General features: G+C 46.3%; 1 long non-coding RNA gene across 1 annotated transcript in view; it reads right to left on the minus strand.

Moving 5' to 3' along the window:
* Window positions 1-2,511: 2,511 nt before the first annotated feature.
* LOC132659375 (uncharacterized) overlaps window positions 2,512-25,584 on the minus strand; it is a 43,757-nt gene continuing 20,684 nt past the window's right edge. Inside the window, exon 2 of the long non-coding RNA XR_009599738.1 lies at window positions 2,512-2,883. This is a non-coding gene — a long non-coding RNA (uncharacterized LOC132659375). The remainder of the gene's footprint in view (window positions 2,884-25,584) is intronic.

Genomic DNA, 25,584 nt, shown 5'->3' on the forward strand with positions numbered 1-25,584 from the left:
ACCCAGCGCCAGTTGCTGGTAATTATATGCATCTCCGAGCAGCCAATCAGCTGTCAGACTGACAGATACTGATCTTTTCGTTTTATTTTTAGCTCTGTGCTTCCCCCTCTAGTTGCAAAAAAAAATTCTGTTTGTTCTGTGTGTGGCTGCTTGACTCCCAGCTCTGCACCCGGCTCTCATCTCCGCCAGCCAGGCGGGAGCAGGAAGCCGGAGGGGCTGGAGCCCCGTGCCCCTCCAGAGACAGCGATGGGGTCGGGGGTGGGACGGGGCGGGGGTGGGGGCGCGGGAGAAATGCACCCGCTGTCCCCCCGCCCCTCTCCAGCTGCAGACCCTGGGCTCAACTGGGGAGTGGAGGAGGCCGGTGCTGCCCAGAGGCGCCTTTGGAGGCCGAGGGAGCAAGAGAAGAGCTGGGCTTGGCGTGGGAGGGGAGCAGGTCCTCACTTACAGGCTGGAGGCTGGGGGAGAGACAAAGACGGAGAGAGACGTCTCTGCAGAGGCAGAGACGAAGCTAGACTGAGAACAAGGCAGAAACGGGAGTGGAAGGGGAAAGACCAGCCCTCGACCCCTGGAAATATCCGCACCCCCCTAACACACACACACACACCGCCCCCCGCCCCCCGCCCCCGCCACCGCCGAACTGAACAGAAGAGGGCAGGGCCCAGGCGCGGCCTCTTGCAGGCCTGTGTGCCTCCCCTGCTCTGTGTAGGGCAAGCGAAGTGCTCTTCAGAGTCCCTTTTGGGGGAACATTCTGGAAGGTTCTGGAACCTCCTGAACGCACCAGGAGGCAGGCGGGTGTGGGGCGCGGCTGGCAGGAGGCCCCTGTTCACCCAGGGTCTTTGGAAGGAAAGGCCAGGCAAGTTTTTAGGTCCCAAAGGGTCTCCCAGTCAAGGCCTCTGGTCCAGGAGTCATTGTTTAGTCGCTAAATCATGTCCAACTCTTTGCAACCCCATGGGCTGCAGCCCACCAGGCTCCTCTGTCCTTGGGATTCTCCATGCAAGAGTGCTGGAGGCGGTTGCCATTCCCTTCTCCAGGGGAATCTTCCTGACCAAGGGATCAAACCTGCGTCTCCCTGGACCAGGGGCGGAGTCAGCAGATGGTCATGCTTCTTTCCACCATCAAGGCACAGTTTGCACAGCGTCTCCCCCTCGCCCCAGGGGCCTCCACTCCTCCCCACAGGATGAAGTGACACGGGAGGGGGGGTACAGGAGGACCGGCGGGGAGCATCCCCATTCTGATCGGCCCTGAAGGAGGGGCAGCGGTGTCGCCTAATGGTTTGGGCTTTGGGGCTCAACGGACTGGGGTTCAAGCCCCAGGGCTGCTCCTCAAGCACCGTGAGGCTGAGCGAACACCCCGAACTCTCTTGGTTCTAGCGTCCCCATCTGGAAGGTAGGCCCCAGGCCAACCCCCTCCCTCACGAAACTGTCTGGGGAGCGCAGTCACCCTGCGCAGGTGCTCCTGACAGCCCCAGCATCCCCGGCCGGCTGGGGAGCGGGTATTATCAGCATCTCCGTTTTGCGGATGGGGAAACTGAGGTTCATGTGACTCGTATTTGGCGGAACTGGGACCAGAACACTCTACCCGCACCCTCCCCCCCTTCTTGGCTTCCTTTTCTCTGACACCACAGATGGCGCGCTGAGAAAAAAGAGAGAGGAGAGCGGAGAGAAGGGAATTAGGAGATGGAGCGAGGTGGAGGGAGGCAGCGGCACCGTGATCAATTACTTGGGCTGTAAATTTCTGCTGTTTTGCAAAGTGAGCACACAACCTCGGAGAGGCATCACTCCCTGGTCTGCTTGGAAGAAACCAAACGGCCAAGCCCACAGCAGCCGCTCTAATGGAGAGAGCCCTAGAGGGAGAGGGGAGATCCCTTGGTTGGGGTCAGAGCTGCTCCCAGCATGGATGGAGGGCAAGGGCCCCCAGAAGGAACCAGCGGAGGGCAAGCTTGGGAGCTGCCTAGAGCCCCCTTGGAAGGGGACTCGCCTTCCTCTTCTCTTTCCAGAAGATTCCTCTCCTGCTGTTGGGAGTAGGGAAGCCAGTCCTGGGCAGCCCTGTCTGCCACAACACCTCTGCCTGGCCAGACCCTTACCTCCACAGCTGCTCCTGGGAGCTGCTGGGGACATGGGGTAGCGGGGAGGAGGACTCAACTTTCTCACCTGTGAAATGGGAGTAATGCCAGCATTCATCCCCAGGGGTTGATCCAAAAGATCAAAAAAAGTCTGGATATAAATGGTCTAGCGTAGGGGGCCTGGCACACACACACCAAGGAAAGTTAATGTTGTTATTATTACTGTTAATATTATAAAGATAAGCAATGGCTAAAGGGTTCCCTGGTGGCTCAGATAGTAAAGAATCTGCCTGCAGTGCAAGAGACTCAGGTTCAGTCCCTGGATTGGGAAGATCCTCTAGAGAAGGAAATGGCAACACCCTCCAGTATTCTTGTTTGGAAAATTCCATGGACAGAGGAGCCTGGCGGACTACAGTCCATGGGGTTGCAAAGAGTCAGGCAAGACTGAGTGACCAACATTTTCACTTTCATTTTCAAAGGTAGTTTGGAAATTGATTTAATTATTTAAAAAGGGGGGACCGGTCCTCCATTGGAGGTTCAGTGATGGAAAGGCTGGTCCACATATCATGGCCTTGACGTGACTCCATCTCCCAGCATGTAGGGTTTGGGGACGACGGGGTCAGGGTGCAATTTGTGCTTGGAAATGTGGTCAGAGCGAGGCAGCCCAGGCCCGGAGTTCTGGCCTTGACCTTCTGGGAGCCTTGTTACAGCGCATCTAGGGGATGAACATCGGTGGAGTCCAGCTTCTTCCTCTGGAGCCTGGGTGCTCCCGGGAGATGGATTCTAGCCATGGCGTTCTCAGGGCTTTCCACACGGTGGATCTGCAAAGACCAGAGCATTTCAAAAAGTACCTGCTGCGTGCTTATCTTCTGCTAGTCACAAGGAAATTCAGCAGTGAGCACTCCCCAAGCCCTGTCCTCAAGGAGCTATTCGGGAGAAAAGCTAATAGATTCGGCTGACTCTGAACCATGGTCTTTGGACCCCAGACAACAGCCCAAGCAGTGGGAAGCCATGAGAAGGAACATGATCCCAGACTACAGACATGGTGAAATGAGAGAAGCCAGGTGGAGGGGCCTGGGGGCAAGGGATGAGGCCGAGACTGGTGGTCAATCCGGGTCCTGGAAAAGATGCCTTGAGTTCAGGTGGGCGCCAGGCAGAAGGCCCATCATGCACCCTCAGCAGCCTCGAGGGTCCAGGCTGAAGGCAGTGGCAGAGATTTCTGCTTTAAAGGCAACCTAGGATGAATTCCTTTACAACAAAGAGCAGCTCCCCTGAATGCAGATAATAAAAATATTGTATTACTCAGGATGGGCTAATGGATATAACAAACCATCCCCAAATAAAAGTTTATTTCTTATTCACATCACTATCTACTCTGGGCTGGTAGAGAGGAAGTGGGGGCCCTGCTCCAGGCAGTAACTCAGGGGCCCAGGCTCCCTCATCCTGTGGTTCATCATCTTCTAGGGCCTTTTCCTTCTCTGCAGTAATCTTGTAGAAGGGTAAAGAGAGTGTGGAGGAAGGCATAGAAGGAATTTATGGAGCAGGCCAAAAGGGGTGGTGGGGCAGATCACTTCAGCTCACATGCCATTGGCCAGAACCCAGTCATGTGGCCACACCTAACCACAAAGGAGGCTGGGAAATGTAGTCCTGCTGGGTGCCCAAAAGGAAGAGAATGATCTAGGATTTGGTGAAAACAGCAATCTCTACCACAAATGTGGTTCTCCTTAGGTGCATCAGTGATGCTTACAAGGCATCTGATGTAGGGCCAGGCCACTGGCTTGTGCACTGAAGGTGGTTATTTGTCTCATAAAAGCAGAAGCTGCTTGCCTGAGGGTTAGGACTGGCATCGGGAGCCTGTGCCTAGTTCTCCTGAAATGGTGTGTTAAAGTGTGTGTGAGTGAGAGAGAGAGAAAGGAAGGGAGGGAAGAAGGGAGGCAGAGATGGATGGAGGGATATTTTTTGGTCTAAGGGGAGCATCCAGAGGTTTTACCAGATTCTCAAAAATATGAGCATAGTGGCTAAAAGCAATGGCTTAGTAGGGACTTTCCTGGTGGTCCAATGGCCAAGACTCTGTGCTCCATGGGGACCCAGGTTCGATCCCTGTTCAGGAAACTAGATCCCACAAGCCTCAACTAGAAGATTCCACATGCCGTGATGAAGATGGAAGATTCAGAGTGGCACAACACAGACCTGGTGCAGCCAAATAAATAAAAGTAAATATTTTTTAAAAAATAAAAATAAAGCAACAGCTTAGCTGTGCAACGCTGAGGTTTTGGGGGCTTAGCAAGGTCTTGGTGCTGAGTACATCAATCCTTATGTACGCAGATGTACATATGGCCCCTTATGTACTAATGGTTCTACATAAGGAGGAGGTAAAACCAACGATTTCACAGCTACCGTCTTCCCTCCCTCCCTAAACACACCCCCAGAGACCCCAGGGTCGAGCAGAGAAGTCCTCAGCTGATCCATGACAGCAGACACGTCCCTGCTGGTCAGCTGCAGTGGCCACGGCAGCCGTGGGGTCATCGATGTCAGCACAGGAGGCCAGCTGAGAGGTGCAGGTGGAGAAACTAAGGCCAGAAAGGGGCCACCTTGCCCAGGGTCACACAGAGAGTCAGGGCAGAGCCAGGACTGACATTCAGAGGCAGTCAGGTTTCTGTGGTTGTAAGCAACAGAAATTGGGCTCTGTTTGCCTTGAGCAGTAAAAGGTTTCATCCCCAGACCGAGGGCAAGTTCAGAGTGGAAGTAAACACAGGAGAGGCAGACAGGCCCCAGCAAGGATGCAACCAAGGGGGCATGTTGGAGAGGAGCGACACCCGCCCCTCGGGCTGGCCATCAGGACAAGGAGTGAGAGTCCCGTCCTCAGGGAAGGGGGACTGCTGACCCAGCCGGGGCTATAGGCCCATCCCTTGGCACGGAGGGAGGGGCATCTGGACTGGCAGCCCACTCCCCAGGCTGCACACATGGGGGGAATTCCCTGTGATGCAAATGGGGGACTTTTGCCAGAAAGAGGGGGCCAGGGGTGTTGGGCGGCCAAAACAGCAGATGTCCACTCTGGCCTCTGGCTCCAGGGTTGTGCAATCGAAACAAAACAACCACAGGGTTGGCTTCCTGCAACCCAGAGCTGCAGGCTAACCAGAGAATCCCGCCCAGAGCCAGGCCTGAAGGCCCGAAAAACAGAGGCGCTCAGCAGACTGGTGTTCTGGACTCCTGACAGCTCCTCTAAATGACCGGCAGCTCTCTGAGGGTGGCTCCACACCAAACTGGGCTCCTAGATGGCTTGCCCAGGCTGGTTAAGGGAGATTTCACAAGCAAGGGACACACAGCTGGAGGAAGAGCTGGGCTGAGCGCTGGGGGTCCAGGCGAATTCATGGCAGGAGGGAGCCCTGCTGATCTCACCCTGCCTCTGATGGGGGCTGTCTGAAGAGTTGATGCTTGAGCAGGAAGGAGCTGGAAACCACTGACAGAGGAAGAGTGAAGGGATGCTTGGTGCCTGCCTGGTAAAGCTGCCATTCCCAACTATTCCATCAAACACTAATCTTAGTGTCACTCCGAAGGTGCCCCGTGGAGGTGATTCCAGTCCATACTCGGCTGACTTAAAGTGAGACAGATTGTGCTAGACACTCTAGGTGAGCCTGGTTGCATCCCTTGGAAGACCTTCAGAGCAGAGCTGAGGCTTCCCTGATGGGGCAGAAATTCCGCCCACAGACAGCACCATCAGCCCTGGCCCCTCGGTCCAGCCTGCTCTTCAGATTCCAGGCTTGTCTAGCCAGCTCCACAGTTGCATAACCGATTCCTTGCGGTAAATCTCTTCACGTAGATCTGCTGGTTCTGTTTCTCTGGTTGGAGCCTGAGTGAGGCAGATGGGGAAGGGAGGTTGCAGGGGTGCGCTTGCTAGGAGGCTCCCAGTTCTCTGGGAAAGAGCGCCCACATCCTTACAGACGAGTGCTAACTGGGTTGGGCCCCTTCACGCGGCCGGGGAGCAAGGACAGGGGTGCCTGGAGGGGCTCACAGCCCCGGGGCATCAGTGTTCAGAAAGGTGGCTCAGAGCCCTGGGGCTGGGGCCTGATACCTGCCGCCGCCGTTTGCGCCCTGCCCCACCTGCCACCCCCTGTGTAGCAGACACATCACTGAGCTGTGTTTTCCTGGACTTTCAGAAACATGGGGGCACGGATAGACTCTTGGACAAACCAGGAGACTGAGGCTTGGACTCGTTCACCCATCTGGGGAGTTCAGATGGCCTTGCACCCTCCCCTCTCTCAATGCAGCCCCTCCCAGCCCACTCCATGGGTGCCACGGGCATGGACAGAGGCTGAGATGCCCAGGGGATGGGCAGCACCCTCGCAGTGATGCCAGGGTGTCTGAGCTGTTCTGGCATTGTATTGGGGCTTCCAGATCCCCACGGGCAGAAACCAGCCCTGGCTGGCTGATGGTGCTCAGGGAAGGGCAGGGCCCTGGTGGGGAAGAGGCTGCCAAACCAGGGGTCACTGGAAACCTCAGGCCCCCTAAAGGTGTTCCCCAGCCTGTTAGTAGGAGGCCACATACAGAGGCTTGCAAAGCCCCTAGCCTGCCTTCTAGGGGCCTCAGCCATCAGCAGAGTGGGCTGATAGGGGTAGCTCTCTGCTTAGCACCCTTCTTCCCCTGCAACAAGCAGACTGGAGGCACAGCAGAGGATGAAGGAAAGGGGCGACTCCCTGACACAGGCTGCAGGCCTGCACCAACAAGCAGCTGGGCCGCAGGCGTCCCCAGCGCACGTGCGGGCGGGGCTTCCACTTATTTATCCAAAAACTTGAATGTAGAGCCCACCCTGCCAGGCTCAGCTCCAAGCACTGTTGGTTGTTCCCTCCTTTCATCCTGACCACCACCCTGAGAGGTGGAGGGGCTGGTGGCAGCTTCATCATCCCCATTTTATAGAGGGGGAGACTGGGGCGTCTCTTACCCAAGCCTCCACAGCCGGCAAGTGGCAGGCAAGCTCTGCTGCCCCGAGGTTCAGCTCTGTCTCTTTGATCCCAGGGTCTGGCCCATCTCTCTTTCTTCGCAGGCCTCCAAGGGACCTCCCAGAGGAGGCCCCCTTGGGGCATCACCTAGCCACCGCCCCCCCCCCACCCCATGTCAAGAAGATTCTGTCTTCTATTGTTGCGCGCACCACAGCCCTGGTCCTTTTCTCAATTTCTGCTTCTCTCTCATCATGCTGTTTGTTTGGTCTTTGGGTCTCTCACCCCCCATTATCACAGCAATAAACACTCACGATGGAAAGTTTGGAAAACAGAGACCTCACACTGTGATGTAATTGATCTGTTCCCACACCCACCGGTTCCCCCCCAGACTTGTGGCTTCTGGAGGGGTGAGCTGGGGCCCAGCCCAGAGCAGGGGCGGGGAGGGTCCCTGCCGCCCACCACAGCCTTGCAAATCTTGGATTGGTTTGTTAACGCAGCACCCGGGGACATCCACCAGAGCCGTCGTTTGGGGCGCCAGGCCAGGTGCTTGCCTCCCCTTGTCCTCCCAGCCTTCCGAGATGAGCTGCTGTAGGCAGCCCCACTTCTTAGATGAAGACACTGAGGCTCAGGAGCACAGTTTGTCCAAGATCTTACATCATCTGGTCTCAGCGCTGGTGGCTGTCAGCAGCCTCGCCTCCCCTGGAGAGGCATTTCCAGGGCTTAAGTGACTTATTGCCTGCTTGGTGCAGACACGTTCTGCCTAAGACCTCACAATGCTAAGACAGAAACAAGAGGCTGCACGGAACAGCATCCACACACGCTATAAAACAATGACTGGGACTTCCCTGGCGGTCCAGTGGTTAAAATTCCGTACTTCCACTGCAGGGGATGTGGGTTTGATCCCTAATCGGGAAACTAAGATTCCATGTGTGGTGCACAGCCACACACAAAAAAAATTTTTTAAGATGATGGGCGGATGTCACCCTGAGACTATGCAGCCAGCAGACCCTGAGGCTAACTAGTATTTTACCTTAACTGGGATCCCAGAGATTCCCATAAACCCAGTTTACTGGAAGCAAAGGAAATGGGAATTAACTGAGTCTGGGTGGTTTCCATGGAGCCCGGATTGTACAAAACAACATTGAGCTTCTGCCAGGGGTATAGGGACCACAGGTTGGGCAGGAAGATCTCCTAAGAAGGAGCCTGAGAGATTGTTCCACCACCAGCAGTAGCAAAATGTCTGGGTCCCTGGACCATCCTAGCAGATAACACAGGGGCCGTTGGGCACTGGCCATACTTCCTGAGCACTCTCCTGGCCGGGAAAACATGGTTTTTCATTGATATATTGGCTCTAGCTCTCCCTACGCCAGGCTGCAGCAGCTCTGCCCAGTACTCTGTTCCCCAAGACCTGTCTAGGGCCAGGGGATGCCGAGGAGATAGAATTTCACTCTCAGGCAAGGAATTCCTCAGGGTCTCCAGTGCAATCATTTGTTCATTTAGTTCATGTATTCACCACAAAGTCTTTAATTTTTAGATCCTTTCTCAACAGTAGCTGAGGGGTTGGGAGCAGTCATTCCCTGCTCCCCAAATCCCCCAAGCCATCACTGACCCTCCATACCCCACAATTCATTGAGGCTGAGCTGATGGGTGTGATGAATTGCATGCCTACAACAACACATTCTCTGGGCATCAGATTCAAGTAGACCGTATCTTTAGAGATAACAGCAAGAGCTGGCACAGAGCTCTTCCCGTGGGCTCAGTGTATCGTATATTAGCCCATTTACAATGGCTCAAGATGTCAGTGCTAACACTGTATTCATTGTCATAAAATAGTGTGTTCGTTTATTAGTGCTCTCAACAAATTGCTCCTGAAGAGCTGGGGGTATGTGGCCGACTTCCAAGATGGCGCCTCCAGGTATTCGCATCCTTTAAGTCATAACCAACAGAGCGGACATGACGGTGTGTGATAATATGTGACTTCCCAGGCTGAGTCACAGGGGGCGCTGTGGCTTCCGCCTTGCTCCCATGAATCTAAAGGAAGCTAGCTGCCATGCTGTGAGGACATTCAAGCAGCCTTGAATGGAGAGGCCAGGAGCGGCGCAGGCTTGTACGTGAGCCTTGGGGGACGCAGTTTCTTTAGCCTCAGCAGTCCCCGAGGACACCTGACTTCAGCCTCCTAGGTGACTCTGAGCCAGAAATACCCAGCTAAGCCTTCAGCCAAACTTCTGACCCATGGAAATAATGAGATAATAAGTGTTTATTGTTGTTTTAAGCTATTGTGTGTTTGGGAGGGGTGTGTTTGTTATACACTAACAGACTACTAAGTGTGTGTGTGTGTGTGTGTGTGCGCGTCTGACACACACAAGTGACAAACTTGTAAACAAATGAATCAAGTGCAAACAGGGATGTAAGGGACTGTCTGGGGAAGGATGGGTCCCCCGGAACTCAGTGAACTATTCCTAAACCTGACAGCCTCAGAGTATAGCAGAGATGCACAGGAAATAATGGTTCACTAACTGTTTCGTTCATTCAGAAGACAGAACTATGAGGGACTTCCCTGGTGGTTCGGTGGCTAAGACTCTGTGTTCTCAATGCAAGGGGCCCAGGTTCAATCCCTGGTCAGGGAACATGCCCCATGCCGCAACTAAGTGTTCATATACCACAACTGAAAGATCCCACATGCCGCCACTAAAGATCAAAGTTTCCATATGCCACAACTAAGACACAGAGCAGCTAAATAAATAAAACGAAACGCAACTGCGAGTGGATATAGGCATATATATGACTGATTCACTTTGCTGTACACCTGAAACTAACACTGTAAATCAATTATACTCTGATAAACATTTTTTAAAGAGATACAACTGTGCACTTGCTGTGGGCTCCACAGTAGTAGGTACAGGGGCTAGGTGTGAAAAAAGCAGACCCAATGCCATCTGTGATAAAGCTTTCATCCCAGTGGGGATGCTAGATAAAGTGCTAGATAAAGTTGTAAATAAACACACAATTCCAGACGAGAAGAGATGGGGACGGTCTCACTTAAGGCTGTATAAACTGAGGCCAAAGGAATCTGAGAATTTAACCAGGTGCTGCAGGGAGACGCAGGAAGAGAGAGCATTCCAGCCAGAGGGTACAGCGTGTACAAAGGCCTGGAGGTGGTGAGAAGCCTGGTGAGTGGGAAGAAAAAACTGAAGGCCAGTGTTGTGAGAAGAAAGTGAGCTCAGGGGAGAGGGATGTGAGGTGTGGCTGCAAAGGTTAGGCACAGGCGTTGTGGGTCAGGCTAAGGCTTTCCATTCTGTGCTGAGCAGAATGGAGAACTGCTGATGGTTGGAGCAGAAGAATAGGGGTGTGTCTCTGCTACCAGTAATAGAACACCAAGCTAGCTCTGAGTGGATTGAACCATAAAGGGTATTCAAGAAGAATTACTGAGATAAGAAGTTCTAAGGTCAGTCCAGTAGCTTGAGTCAAGATCAAAATTCATAATCACATCTGCAAAATTCCTTTTGCCACATAAGGTAACCTGGGAAAGAGTGCCTTTCACCTTTTGACTCTGTTGTCCTTAAGTTTTTTTTTTAACCTCAAATTTGTCACCTCATAGTTGCAAAACGGTTGCCACAGCTCCAGGCATCACACCCTCACACACCAGCATCCAGAAAGCTCTCTCTATACTTGTGAAGTGGAGGGAGGGACTCTTTCCAGAAGCTCCCAGCAGACTTCCCTTTCTATCTCATTGACCAGAATTGGGTCACATGCTTACCTCTGTCTACTCATTAGAAAGGGGGAACAAGATTGGCATGAATAATGAACTAATCATGATTGATCCCCTGGGGCTGGCCTTGGTGTTCTCCAAACAAGAGTGGGATTTGGTGAACAAGGAGAATTTACATGATTATGTAATCTTGATGTAATTTTCAAACAAGAAGTACCCCACCTCTTCCTAAATTTTACATGTGTTTGTCTAGCACAGGCTGTGTCCAGTGCTGAGGGAGAGCAAGCCCCAGCAAGAAGGAGCCTGCATGAGGTCAGAGGTCATAAGCAGCCTGAGGAAGCGAATGATTCCACATCCACATCCGAGCAGATTCAGACCCTTCATCATCCACCTGGCCTCTCCAAACACTGGCTCCAATCTCTGGTTCCTGTTCAAGCCAGGAGCTCGGGGGTCTAGCCACTTTCCCTCAGCAGGGTGGGAGTCAGGTTGATGCTATTACTCTCAGGTATGAGAAGAGAGAGGCTTCCCAGGTGGTGTCAGTGGTAAAGAACCCGCCTACATATGCAAGAGATTTAAGAGATTCAGGTTCAATCCCTAGATCGGAAAGACCCCCTGGAGGAGGGCATGGCAACTCACTCTAGTATTCTTGCCTGGAGAATCCCATGGACGGAGGAACCTTGGAGGGCTATAGTCCATAGGGTCGCAAAGAGTCGGACACAACTGAAGAGACTTAGCATGCACGCATGAGAAGACATCCAGGCCTTTGCCAGATCACATCTCTTGTCAATAAAGGTCACATACTAACAGGGTCATTATTCTGCCTTCCGCTCTGCGTCCTTCCACCAGAATGTAAGTCCCTGAGGCCAAAGGTACTTCCCTGATTTGCCCACGTGTAGGTCCCAAGAATCTTCAGGACCTAGCACACAGCAGGAGCTGAACGAATATTCGGTGATTTATGAACATGGGAATGAAAATGCTCCAGATTTCACAGAGAAATCTTTACAGGACTGTGTCTGGAACGAAGGCACCCCATTCCCAGGTGAATTCTGATTGCCAGGAGCAGGGCAGTGGTCCCCAGGGGCAAGTCGATTGAGGCACAACATTAGTCCTTGGCACAGTGGAGGGTGGCCAGTTGGAGGACGTGTGAATCAAGCAAGTTGTGCCAGTGATGGAGAGAGAGCAGACATGAGCTGCCTTCCAGATAGAGAGAGGCAAAGTGATGCTGTGGCAGCAGTGCCACGGGGCACCTCCCTTCTCCAGAATGTGGGAGAACTCTGCCTGCGACTGTGAGCAAGTACAGCAGAGGCAGCAAAGAGTTCTGCCCTCCCCACGCTTGGGGGTGGCCAAGCGAAGATGCAGCGAACTGTGGGTCTTTCATAGATCCAAGAGTCATGAACAGTGGCTGTCATTCCACTGCAACACCTGCTGTTTGCTCAGTATTATTCTGAGTCTATGTTTGTTTACAGTTCAGAGTTTTTTAAGGTAAAATGTGCATAGAGTGAAATGCCCAAATCTCACGCGTACAATTCTATGAGCTTGGACGAATGCATGCGTCCATGTAACCCACACACTTATAAAGATACAGAACCTTTTCACCAACCCCCAAAATATCTTTGTGATTTCCAAGATGATCCTCACCCTGGAAAAAAAAAACAATATTCTGACTTTGTTCATCATTGAATAGTTTAGCCTGTTCTAGAACATCATATAAATGGCATCATACAGTTTGTGCTCTTTTGCATCCGTTTTTTTCATTCAGCGTAGTGTCTGTGTGATTCATCTATGCTGTGTACGCTGATAGATCATTCCCATGTTATTAATAACTAGGATGCCATGGTATTAGATACACCACAGTTTGTATACCCACTCTCCTGGTAATGGATATTTGGGTTGTTCCCCGTTAGAGGTGTATTCTAAATAAAAGCTGCTATAAACAGTCACGTACACGTCTTTTTTGTGAACATGTGCACTTATTTCTATCAGGAAAATACCTAGTAGTGGAGAATTCCTGGGTTAGAGGGTAAGCGTGCCTTTTACTTTATAAGCCACTGGTGAAACATTTTCCAAAATACTTGTAACATTCTGTGTTCCCATCAGCAATTTAGGAGCGCTCTGGTTGTTCCACATTCATACCAACATTTGGTGTCGTCAATCTTCTAAAATTTTAATCATAGAAATATCTTAATCGTGAGACACTGTCGTGGTGTCTCATGGGCTGTAATTAGCATTTCCCAGAAAACTCGTGATGCTGAGCGCTCACTGCCCATTCAGATGCATTCTTCATTTTTGTGTCTGTTTTTTTTTTTTGACCATGCTTTACAGCTTGCAGGATCTCAGTCACCCTACCAGACTGAGCTCTGCACCCCCTGCGGTGGAAGTGCGGAGCCCTAACGACTGGACCACCAGGGAATTCCCATATGCATTTGTTTCTAAAGAGTCTGTTCAGATCTTTTGACCGTTTTGAACTGAGCGCATGCCCCTTGATCATTCAGTTGTAGGGTTTTCTGTCTAATCTGGACACCAGTTCTTTACCAGTTATTTGGTTTGCTGCATTTTCTCCACCTTTGTGGTTTCCCTTTTCATTTTCTTCACAGTAAGCAGAAGTTTTCTACTTTGATGAAGTCAGTCTGGTGATCTTCCTTCTGGTCATTGCTTCCTGTGTCACACCTGAGGAATTTCATCCGGTTCATAGGTCATGACGATTTTTCTTAATGTTTTCTTTGAGAAGCTTTATGGTTTGGGCTTTTCCATTTAGATCTATGATCCATGTTGAATGTCACATATGATGTGAAGTAAAGATAAAGTTTCATTCATCTCAATATGGACTCCCAGCTGTTCCAGTACCATTTGTTCAAAAGACTTCTTTTCCCCGTTGAAATGCGTTTGCCCCTTTGTGAAAAATCAACATGCTGATTAAGCATGGATCTACCTCTGATGCTCCTGTCAGCTACATTAATCTGTCTGTTATGCCTTGATTCCTTAGTCCTGAAATCAGCTTGGGTAGGTTCTCCAACTTCCAGCAATACAACAATTGTTTTGGCTGTGGTAGGGCATTTGCATTTTCATATAAGTCTTAGAATCAGCTTGACAATTTACATATTTCCACAAGGCTGCTGAGAATATAATTGAGATTGTGCTGAACCTATTGGTCACTGGGGGGAACTGGCCACTTTGACAACACCGAGTCTTCCAACTCATGAACATACTGTTTTTTTCCATTTATCTTAAGACTTGAAAAATTTTGTTCTTTTGTTAAATTCATCACCAAGTATTTTATGTCTGTGTGTCATTACAAGTGGAATTTAAAACTTTTTCATTTCTACCACTGTACACCTACTAAAATAGCCAAAATCCAGCACACTGACAGCACCAGATGCTGCCAAGGATGTGAAGCCACAAGAACTCTCGTTCATGGCTGGCAGGAATGTAAAATGGAACAACCAACTGGAAGACAGTTTGGCAGTTTTTACAAAATTAAACATAGTATTAGCATACGATCCACCCATCAAGCTCCTTGGTATTTATTCAAAGGAGTTAAAAACTTATGTCCACATAAAACCTGCACACAGGTGTTTCTAGCAGCTTTATTCATAATTGCCAAACCTTGGAAGCAACCACGATGTCTTTCATCAGGTGAATGGATAGATAAACGGTGCTAATCCAGGCAACGGAATATTATTCAATGATCAAACAAAATGAGCTGTCAAGCCAGGAAAAGACATGGAGGAAACTTAAACACGTATTACTAAGTGAAAGAAGTCAATCTGGAAAGGTTGCATCCCGTATGATGCACACAATTTTGAAAAAGGGAAAACAATGGAGATAGTAAAAAGATTAGCGGTTGCCAGGGACTGGGGGAGGGAGAGTATAGACAAAACACATTTTGGGCAGTGAAAATACTCAACATGGTGAATACTCTCTATGTGGCTAATGGGAGATATGTGTCATTTTACATATTAGCCAAAGCCATAGAATACACAACACCAAGAGTCAGCCCTAGTGTAAGCCATGAACTTTGGGTTATAATGGTGAGTCAATTTTGGTTCACCAGTTGTAATAAATGTACCACTGTGGTAAAGAATGTTGATAATGGGGGAGGCTATGCAAATATATCATATCTGTGTTTTCACTGATGCTGAAGCTAAAGCTCCAATACTTTGGCCACCTGATGGGAAGAACTGACTCATTGGAAAAGACCCTGATGCTTGGAAAGATTGAAGGCAGGAGGAGAAGGAGATGACAGAGGATAAGATGGTTGGGTGGAATCACTGAGTAGATGCATATGAGTTTGAGCAAGCTCCAGGAGTTGTGATGGACAGGGAAGCCTGGCATGCTGCAGTCCATGGGGTCAAAAAAAGTCAGACATGACTGAGTGACTGAACGGAACTGATGCAAATGTGAAGGTAAGGGTTAGGAGAAATCTCAACAAATTTATTTATTTTTATTTTATTTATTTACTTTTTGGCTGTGTCTCAGGGCTTGTGGAATCTTAATTTCCCAATCAGGGATTGAACCCTGGGCTACGGCAGTGAAAGCATCAAGTCCTAACCAGGGGGCCACCAGAGAATTCTCAAATCTCAACAAACTGAAAAGAAGTGAAATCAGAGTGTGTTCTCTGATCGTGAGAGAATCAAAGCAGAAATTAATATCAGAAATACAACAGGAAAATCTCCAAACATTGGAAACAACACACTTCTAAAAATTACCCATAGGTCAAAGAAGAAGTCTCAAAGGAAATTTTAAAAACACATAGAACCGAATGAAAACAAAAACACAGAATATAAAAATTTGTGGAATGCAGCTAAAGTGGTGTGGTGAGGGAATTTATAGCACTAATTATTTACATTCAGTTCAGTTCAGTCGCTCAGTCGTGTCCGACTCTTTGCGACCCCATGGACTGAAGTACGCCAGGCCTCTCTGTCCATCGCCAACTCCCAGAATTTACTCAAACTCATGTCCATCCAGTCGGTGATGCCATCCAGCCATCTCATCCTCTGTCGTCCCTTTCTCCTCCCACCTTCAATCTTTCCCAGCATCAGGGTCTTTTCCAACCAGTCGGCTCCTCCCATAAGGTGGCCAAAGTATTGGAACTTCAGCTTCAGCATCAGTCTTTCCAATGACTATTCAGTGTTAATTGCCTTTAGGATCGACCAGTTTGATTTTCTTGCTGTCCAAGGGACCCTCAAGAGTTTTCTCCAATGCCACAGTTCAAAAGCATCAGTTCTTTGGCGTTCAGCCTTCTTTATGGTCCAACTCTCACATTTGTACAAAACTACTGGAAAAACCATAGCTTTGATTATATGGACATTTGTTGGCAAAGTGATGTCACTGCTTTTTAATACACTGTCTAGATTTGGCATAGTTTTTCTTCCAAGGAGCAAGCTTCTTTTGGTTTTGTGACTATAGTCACCACCTGCAGTGATTTTGGAGCCCCCAAAACTAAACTCTGTCACTGTTTCCATTGTTGGCCCATCTATTCGCCATGAAGTGATGGGACCAGATGCCGTGATCTTAGTTTTCTGAATGTTGAGCTTTAAGCCAACTTTTTCACTCTCCTCTTTCACTTTCATCAAGAAGCTCTTTAGTTCTTCTTTGCTTTCTGCCGTAAGGGTAGTGTCATCTGCATATCTGAGGTTATTGATATTTGTCCTGGCAATCTTGATTCCAGCTTGTGCTTCATCCAGCCCGGCGTTTCGCATGATATACTCTGCATATAAGTTAAATATGCAGGGTGACAATATACAGCCTTGATGTACTCCTTTCCCAATTTGGAACCAGTCTGTAGTTCCATGTCCAGTTCTAACTGTTGCTTCTTGACCTGCATACAGATTTCTCAGGAGGCAGGTAAGGTGGTATGGTATTCCCACCTCTTTCAGAATTTTCCACAGTTTGTTGTGATCACACAGGCAAAGCCTTCGGCATAGTCAATAAAGCAGAAATAGATGTTTTTCTGGAACTCTCTTGCTTATTTGATGATCCAGTGGATGTTGGCAATTTAATCTCTGGTTCCTCTGCCTTTTCTAAATCCAGCTTGAACATCTGGAAGTCCATGATTCATGTACTGTTGAAGCCTGGCTTGGAGAATTTCGAGCATTGCTTTGCTAGCATGTGAGATGAGTGCAACAGGGCAGTAGTTTGTTCATTATTTGGCATTGCCTTCCTTTGGGATTGGAATGAAACTTGACCTTTTCCAGTCCTGTGGCCACTGCTGAGTTTTCCAAATTTGCTGGCATATTGAGTGCAGCACCTTCACAGCATCATCTTTCAGGCTTTGAAATAGCTCAACTGGAATTTCATCACTTCCACTAGCTTTGTTCATAGTGATACTTCCTAAGGCCCACTTGACTTTGCATTTCAGGATGTCTGGCTCTAGTCCAGTGATCATACCATCATGGTTATCTGGGTCATGAAGCTCTTTTTGTATAAATTCGTCTGTGTATTCTTGTCACCTCATCTTCATATCTTCTGCTTCTGTTAGGTCCATACCATTTCTGTCCTTTATTGTGCCCATCTTTGCATGAAATATGCCCTTGGTATCTCTAACTTTCTTGACGGGATCTCTAGTATTTCCTATTCTATTGTTTTCCTCTATTTCTTTGCATTGATCACTGAGGAAGGTTTTCTTATCTCTCCTTACTATTTTTTGGAACTCTACATTCAAATGGGTATATCTTTTCTCCTTTGCCTTTAGCTTCTCTTCTTTTCTCAGCTATCTGTAAGGCCTCCTCAGACAACTATTTTGCCTTTTTGCATTTCTTTTTCTTGGGGATGGTCTTGATCACTGCCTCCTGTACAATGTCACAAACCTCCGTCCATAGTTCTTCAGGCACTCTGTCTATCAGTTCTAATCCCTTGAATCTGTTTGTGACTTCCACCATATAATCATAAGATATTTGATTTAGGTCATACCTGAATGGTCTAGTGGTTTTCCCTATTTTCTTAAATTTAAGTCTGAATTTTACAATAAGAAGTTCATGATCTGAGCCACAGTCAGCTCCCAGCCTTGTTTTTGCTGACTGGATAGAGCTTCTCCATCTTTGGCTGCAAAGAATATAATCAATCTGATTTCTGTTTTGACCATCTGGTGATGTCCATGTGTAGAGTCTTCTCTTGTGTTGTTGGAAAAGGGTGTTTGCTATGACCAGTGTGTTCTCTTGGCAAAACCCTGTTAACCTTTGCCCTGCTTCATTTTGCACTCCAAGGCCAAATTTGCCTGTTACTCCAACAAAACAGTAAGTACTGTTACTCTGATAAAACGTGGTCCAGTGGAGAAGGAAATGGCAAACCATTTCAGTATTCTTGCCTTGAGAACCCCATGAACAGGATGAAAAGGCAAAAAGATAGGACACTGAAAGATGAATTCCCCAGGCCAGTAGGTGCCCAATATGCTACTGGAGATCAGTGGAGAAATAGCTCCAAAAAGAATGAAGAGATGGAGCCAAAGCAAAAACAACACCCAGTTGTGAATATGACTGGTGATGGAAGTCTGAGGCTGTAAAAAACAATATTGCATAGGAACCTGAAATGTTAGATCCACGAATCAAGATAAACTGGAAGCAGTTAAACAGGAGATCGGAAGAGTGAACATCAACATTTTAGGAACAGTGAACTAAAATGGACTGGAATGGGTGAATTTAACTCAATGATCATTTATCTATTACTGTGGGCAAGAATCCCTGAGAAGAAATGGAGTAGCCCTCATAGTCAACAATAGAGTCCGAAATGCAGTACTTGGATGTGATCTGAAAAATGACAGAATGATCTCTGTTCGTTTCTAAAGCAAACCATTCAATATCACGGTGATCCTAGTCTATGCCTCAACCAGTAAAGCTGAAGAAGCTGAAGTTAAATGGTTCTATGAAGACCTAGAAGACCTTCTAGAACTAACACCAAAAAAAGATGTCTTTTTCTTTATAGGGGACTGGAATGCAAAAGCAGGAAGTCAAGAGATACCTGGAGTAACAGGCAAATTTGACCTTGAAAATGCTTACATTAGAAAGAGAGAAAGTCTCAGGTCATTCATTTAATCTCTGACCTTAAGAAAGTAGGCTTTAGAAAGTTTCGTGTGAATGAAATGTCCCACTTACAAAGTATAAACTTTAAATGCAATATTGTATTGGGGAAAAAAAATTAAAGATGAAACTAGGGGGAAAAGAGCAAAATAAACCCAAAGCAAACAGAAGGAAGGAAATAATAATTACAAACACAAAAACTCAGTAAATTAAAATCATAAAAATAGAGAAAATCATAGAAACAAAAAGCTGATTCTAATGATGAATAAAATTAGGAAGTCTCTGGCAAGAATAACAAAGGGAAAAAAAGAAGACATATCACCAATATCAGAAATGGAACAAGGGGTACTCTACAGACTACAAAGACATCAAAAGGATAGAAATGGAAAGTTGCGAATGGCTCTACAAATGTAAATCTGACAGAGAGATGAAATGGACCAATCCCTTGGAAAGCACAGAGTATCACAATTTACCCAATATGAAATAAATCATTTGAATAACACTATAAGTATTAAAGAAATTGAAATAAGAAAAGAAGGAAACATCTCCAATTCCTTTTATGAGGGCAGTATTACCCTGATACCAAAACCATACAGGACAAAAAAGAAAAGTACAGATTATCATACACACAGATCAACATCCCTAATTAATGCAGATATAAATATCCTTAACAAAATACTAGAATTTGGCAATATATTAAAAAGATTTATACATTGTGACCAAGTGGGACTTATTTTAGAAGTGTAAGACTGGTTCAATATTTGAAATAGATCCATGTAATCCACTGTAAACAGGCTTAAGAAGAAAAATCACATGATCATACTAAAGAATGGGCTTTCCATGTGGCTCAGCTGGTAAAGAATCTGCCTGCAATGTGGGAGACGTGGGTTTGATCCTTGGGTTGGGAAGATCCCCTGGAGAACGGAAAGGCTACCCACTCCAGTATTCTGGCCTGGAGAATTCCATGGACTGTATAGTCCATGGGATTCCAAAGAGTCAGATACGACTGAGCGACTTTCACTTTCATACATGAATACAGAAAAAAAATGGACAAAATTCAACTCCCAGTCGAAAAATTCTCTAAGGAAGCTAAGAGTAGAGGGGAATTTCCTCCACTTGATCGACAACATCTACAAAAAAAAAAAAAACAAAACCCTACAACTAACATTGTCTAACAGTGAAAAATTGAGTTTTCACCTCCTAATAATGTGAAAAAGGGTGTCTGCTCTCAACAATCTATGTTTAGCGCTATAAGTTCTATCCAAAGCAATAAAGTAAGAAAAGGAAACTAAAGGCATACAGATCAGATATAAATTAAAATGTCATATTTGCTGATAAGAATATTAATGTAGAAAATAAATTTAAAAAACTACAAAAAATCTCCCAGAACTAATAACAGAGTTCATTCTGATCGCAGGATACAAGATCAGCACACAAAAATCAATTGTGTATCTATATATTAGCAATGAACACATGGAAAGTAAAATTAAAGGTATAACATCATTATAACAACTCTAAAAAAAGAAATATTTAGGTATAAACAATAAACATATACAGGGCTTACATGTTGAAAACTATAAAACACTGATGAAAAGAATTTTTTCTTAGAGCTAAATAAATGGAGAGAGAATTCATGTTCATGGACTGGAAGACTCAACACATTAAAAATATCAATTCTCCCAGAACTGACATGTTAAGTTTAATGTGATTCCTGTCAATATTCAATAAAGATTTTTAAAGATAGGGATGATATTATACAATTTGCATTGAAAAATCAAAGGAATTAGAAAACCTAAAACAGTTTTGAAAAAGAGTAATAAAGTGAGAGGAATCACTCTACCCAATTGAAAACTATTACATAACTACAGTAATCAAGACTGTGTGATGCTGGTGGAGGGACAGACACATAGATCAATGGATAGGGACAGAGAACCAGAAAAAGGCACACACAAATATATACATGTGATTTTTTTTTAATTAATGTACAAAATGATTCAATGGAGAAAGGATAGCCTTTTCAACAAATGGTGCTGGAACAACTGGACATCTGTTCAGTTCAGTTCAGTCCTCAGTCATGTCCAACTCTTTGCGACCCCATGAATCGCAGCATGCCAGGCCTCCCTGTCCATCACCAACTCCCAGAGTTCACTCAGACTCACGTCCATCAAGTCGGTGATGCCATCCAGCCATCTCATCCTCGGTTGTCCCCTTCTCCTCCTGCCCCCAATCCCTCCCAGCATCAGAGTCTTTTCCAATGAGTCAACTCTTCTCATCAGGTGGCCAAAGTACTGGAGTTTCAGCTTTAGCATCATTCCTTCCAAAGAAATCCCAGGGTTGATCTCCCTCAGAATGGACTGGTTGGATCTCTTTGCAGTCCAAGGGACTCTCAAGAGTCTTCTCCAACACCACAGTTCAAAAGCATCAATTCTTTGGTGCTCAGCCTTCTTCACAGTCCAACTCTCACATCCATACATGACCACAGGAAAAACCATAGCCTTGACTAGACGGACCTTAGTCGGCAAAGTAATGTCTCTGCTTTTGAATATGCTATTTAGGTTGGTCATAACTTTTCTTCCAAGGAGTAAGCGTCTTTTAATTTCATGGCTGCAGTCACCATCTGCACTGATTTTGGAGCCCCGAAAAATAAAGTCTGACACTGTTTCCACTGTTTCCCCATCTATTTCCCATGAAGTGATGCGACCGGATGCCATGATCTTCATTTTCTGAATGTTGAGCTTTAAGCCAACTTTTTCACTCTCCTCTTTCACTTTCACCAAGAGGCTTTTGAGTTCCTCTTCACTTTCTGCCATAAGGGTGGTGTCATCTGCATATCTGAGGTTATTGATATTTCTCCTGGCAATCTTGATTCCAGCTTGTGCTTCTTCCAGCCCAGCATTTCTCATGATGTACTCTGCATATAAGTTAAATAAGTAGGGTGACAATATACAGCCTTGATGCACCCTTTTCCTATTTGGAACCAGTCTGTTGTTCCATGTCCAGTTCTAACTATTGCTTCCTGACCTGCATACAGATTTCTCAAGAGGGAGGTCAGGTGGTCTGGTATTCCCATCTCTCTCAGAATTTTCCACAGTTTATTGTGATCCACACAGTCAAAGGCTTTGGCATAGTAGACCCCTCAAAAATAATTGAACCACAAACTAAGCCTTATATAAAAATAACTCAGGATGGATCACAAACTTCAATGTAAAACTATAAAATGTTTATTAAAAGCTCTTCTGGGGCTAGTATCTGGGTCTAGGAAAAGAGTTCTTAGACATAGCACAAAAAAACACAGAAAAAAAATTGATAAATTGGACTTCATCAAACTTTAAAAGTTTTGCTTTGCCAAAGACTGTATTAAGAGGATGAAAAGACAAACCACAAACTAGGAGAAAAGATTTGCAAATCACCTAATATTTAACATCACAAATAATCCAACAAAAAGCATATATCTAGATTATAAAGAATTCTCAAAACTCAATAGCAAAAAATCCTGCAAAGAATCCAATTAGAAAATGAACTCAATAGCGAAACCCCCCCACAAACAATCCAATCAGAAAATGGACAGAATATATGAAGAGATATTTCACTGACAGTATACGGATGGCAAATAGGCATGTAAAAGAGATGTTCAACATCATTAGCCATTAAGGAAATGCAAATTTTGTCCACAATGAGATAGCACTACAGACCTATTAAAACACCTAAAATAATAAAATACAAAAAAAAAAAATCGAATGCTGGTGAAGATGCAGAGAAACTGCGTCGTTCATGCGTTCTTGTGGAAAATGGTCAGGCCACTCTGCAATATGGTTTGATAGCTTTTCCAAACACTAAATGTAGGGTTACCTTATGGCCCAGCAATCAAGCTTCTGAACATTTATCCCAGAGAAATGAAAGCTTGTAGCCACACTAAAGCCTGCACATGAGTGTTCATAGTGATTTGTAGTAGCCAAAAACTGGAAATAACCCACATGCCCTTCAGTAGGTGAGCAGTTTTAAACAAACCATGGAATAGTACTCAGCAACAAAAAAGGAATGAACTATTTGATACACACAACAGCATGGATGGATCTCCAGGGCATCACACTGACTGAAAGAGTCATTCTGAAAAGATGACGTGGTGTATAACTTCATACACGAAATTCCCTAAATGAGAAGATGATAGAGCCGGGGAAGAGACGAGTGGTTTGCTAGGATTAGGGGTGTAGGTGGCAGAGGTTGGGTATGACTATAAAGGGGCTATTTGAGGATGATCTTTGGTTGATGGAATAGTCTGCATCTTGGTGGCTGTGGTAGTTACAAGAATCCATTCATGTGAAAAAGCAACACACAACTCGAACGCACACTGTGCCGATGCCAGTCTCCTGGCTCTGCCGTTGCACTCTGTGCGAGGCATAACCACTGGGGGAAACTGGCTCAGAGTACTCTCTCTGTTCTGTGTTTTGAACTTCCTATGAATCTATAATTATTTCAAAACTAAAGGTTTTTTTAAAAAGAGAAAGGGAAAATTCTTCAACCCAATAATTCTATATCCGGCAAAAATACCCTATAAGATTGCAGACAAGACAGTCGCTTTCAGATTGAACAAAAGTTTAGACTTTTAAAAACCATTTTTAAAATTGAAAGATAGTTAATTTACAATACTGTGTTAGATTCAGGTGGTGAGCAAAGTGGTTCAGCTTTACATATAAATAAATATTCTTTTTCCAATGAATAAAAGTTGCTTTTTAGATAGGGACTTTTCACCAGAAGACATGTACTATAAGCAATCCTAAAAGGGAAAGAGTATAAAATGGAAATTTAGATCTCCAGAAGCACAGACCTGAAGCTATCATAACATTGTTAATCAGCCATACCCCAATACAAAAAGTTTCTGGTGTTAAAAACATTAAAATTAAATAATCTTGAAAAAATTGTTTTAAATGATAAATACCTAAGTAAGTAGAAAAGATGATTTTTTCCTCTTAATTTCTGTAAACTATATAGAACTGTCTAAAGTAAAAATTGTATACACTTCAGTTCAGTTCAGTTCAGTCACTCAGTCGTGTCCAACTCTTTGCAACCCCATGAATCGCAGCACGCCAGGCCTCCCTGTCCATTACCATCTCCTGGAGTTCACTCAAACTCATGTCCATCGAGTCCGTGATGCCATCCAGCCATCTCATCCTCTGTCGTCCCCTTCTCCTCCTGCCCCCAACCCCTCCCAGCATCAGGGTCTCAACTATAGCATAATGGGTAGCAGGGTGGGAGCCAATGGGAGTTTACATTTTATGTGATGCATTTAGTTAACTTTTCAATGTTAACTCCAAGTTGAAAAGTTAGGGAGGAATGACTATTTTAATCCTTTAAGCAACCAGTAAATAATAATAATAGTGCGAAGAGGGTAGGAAAGAGACTGCAGAGTTATGCTTTAAATATAGAGACACAGATGGATTGAAAGTAAATGGATTGGGTCTTCCCTAGTGGTCCAGTAGTTAAGACTTCACCTTCCAATGCAGGGGGTATGGGTTCAATCCCTGGTTGGGGACTTAAGATCCCACATGCCTTGTGGCCAAAATATCAAAACATAAAACAGGAGCAATAGTGTAACAGATTCAATAAAGACTTTAAAAATGGTCCACATCAAAAAAATCTTTAAAAAAAAGTTAATGAATGGAAAAAGATAACAGGTGCACGGTAAGCCAGGGGAGCCTGGTGAGTTATATAAATATCACAGCAAAGACAGCTCTGTCGCACGTGCCCTCAAGACTCGCCCCTCAGCTTCATGCCCAACTCCACGTGGGCCCCCTTCTGGGAAGCCTCCTGTGATACTGCGGAGGGATGGGTGGGTGCACTTCAGGCAGGGCTGTGTGTGAACTCAGGGCGGGTCTTCCTCCAGCCCCTTTCCACCTACCGCAGAAGCCTGGCCTCGGTTTGGCACCTATGCGGGCAGTGCTCAGCGAGGACTGAGCAGATTCTCTGGGTGGCTGGGTGGTTTCTTGATACTGAAGGCTGTCGTTGCCTTGGTCTACCAGCTCCTGACGAGCCAGAGGGTGGGGAGGGATTCAAGGGATCAACAAAGCATTGACTGAGCACCTACTGTGTGCCAGACCTAGGGTTACACTGTGCGTGCCAAGTTGCTGAGTCATGTCTGACTCTTTGCAACCCTATGGACTGTAGCCCACCAGGCTCCTCTGTCCATGGGATTCTCCAAGCAAGAATACTGGAGTGGGTTGCCAAGTCCTCTTCAGGGTTACGTTAGCGGACGTAACAAACGCAGACCCTTGCCTCAAGGAACTTACATTCTGATGACGGGCTGAAGAGAGGGCTCTGTAAACAGGAAACATCATAAAAAATAAATCATGAAGTTGGTTAGGAGGCTAGTGCTATGGGCTTGTTATATATGACCTTTATTATGTTGAGGTAAGTTCCCTCTATACCCACTTTCCGGAGAGTTTTTACCATAAGCAGGTGTTGAATTTTGTCGAAAGATTTTTCGGCATCTATGAAGACGACCATATGGTTTTTATTCTTCAATTTGTTGATATGATATATCACACTGATTGATTTGCAGGTATTGAAAAATCCTTGTGAAGTGAAGTGAAGTCGCTCAGTCATGTCCGACTCTTTGCGACCCCATGGACTGTAGCCTACCAGGCTCCTTTGTCCATGGGACTTCCCAAGCAATAGTACTGGAGTAGATTGCCATTTCCTTCTCCAGGAGATCTTCCCGACCGAGGGATCGAACCCAGGTCTCCCGCATTGTAGACAGACGCTTTACCGTCTAAGCCACATCCCTAGAATTTATGGGCTTCCCTGGTGACTCAGATGGTAAGGAATCCACCTGCAATGCAGGAGATCCGGGTTTGATCCCTGGGTCAG

The sequence above is a fragment of the Ovis aries genome, chromosome 3 (genome assembly GCF_016772045.2).
Source record: "Ovis aries strain OAR_USU_Benz2616 breed Rambouillet chromosome 3, ARS-UI_Ramb_v3.0, whole genome shotgun sequence".
Classification (NCBI taxonomy): domain Eukaryota; kingdom Metazoa; phylum Chordata; class Mammalia; order Artiodactyla; family Bovidae; genus Ovis; species Ovis aries.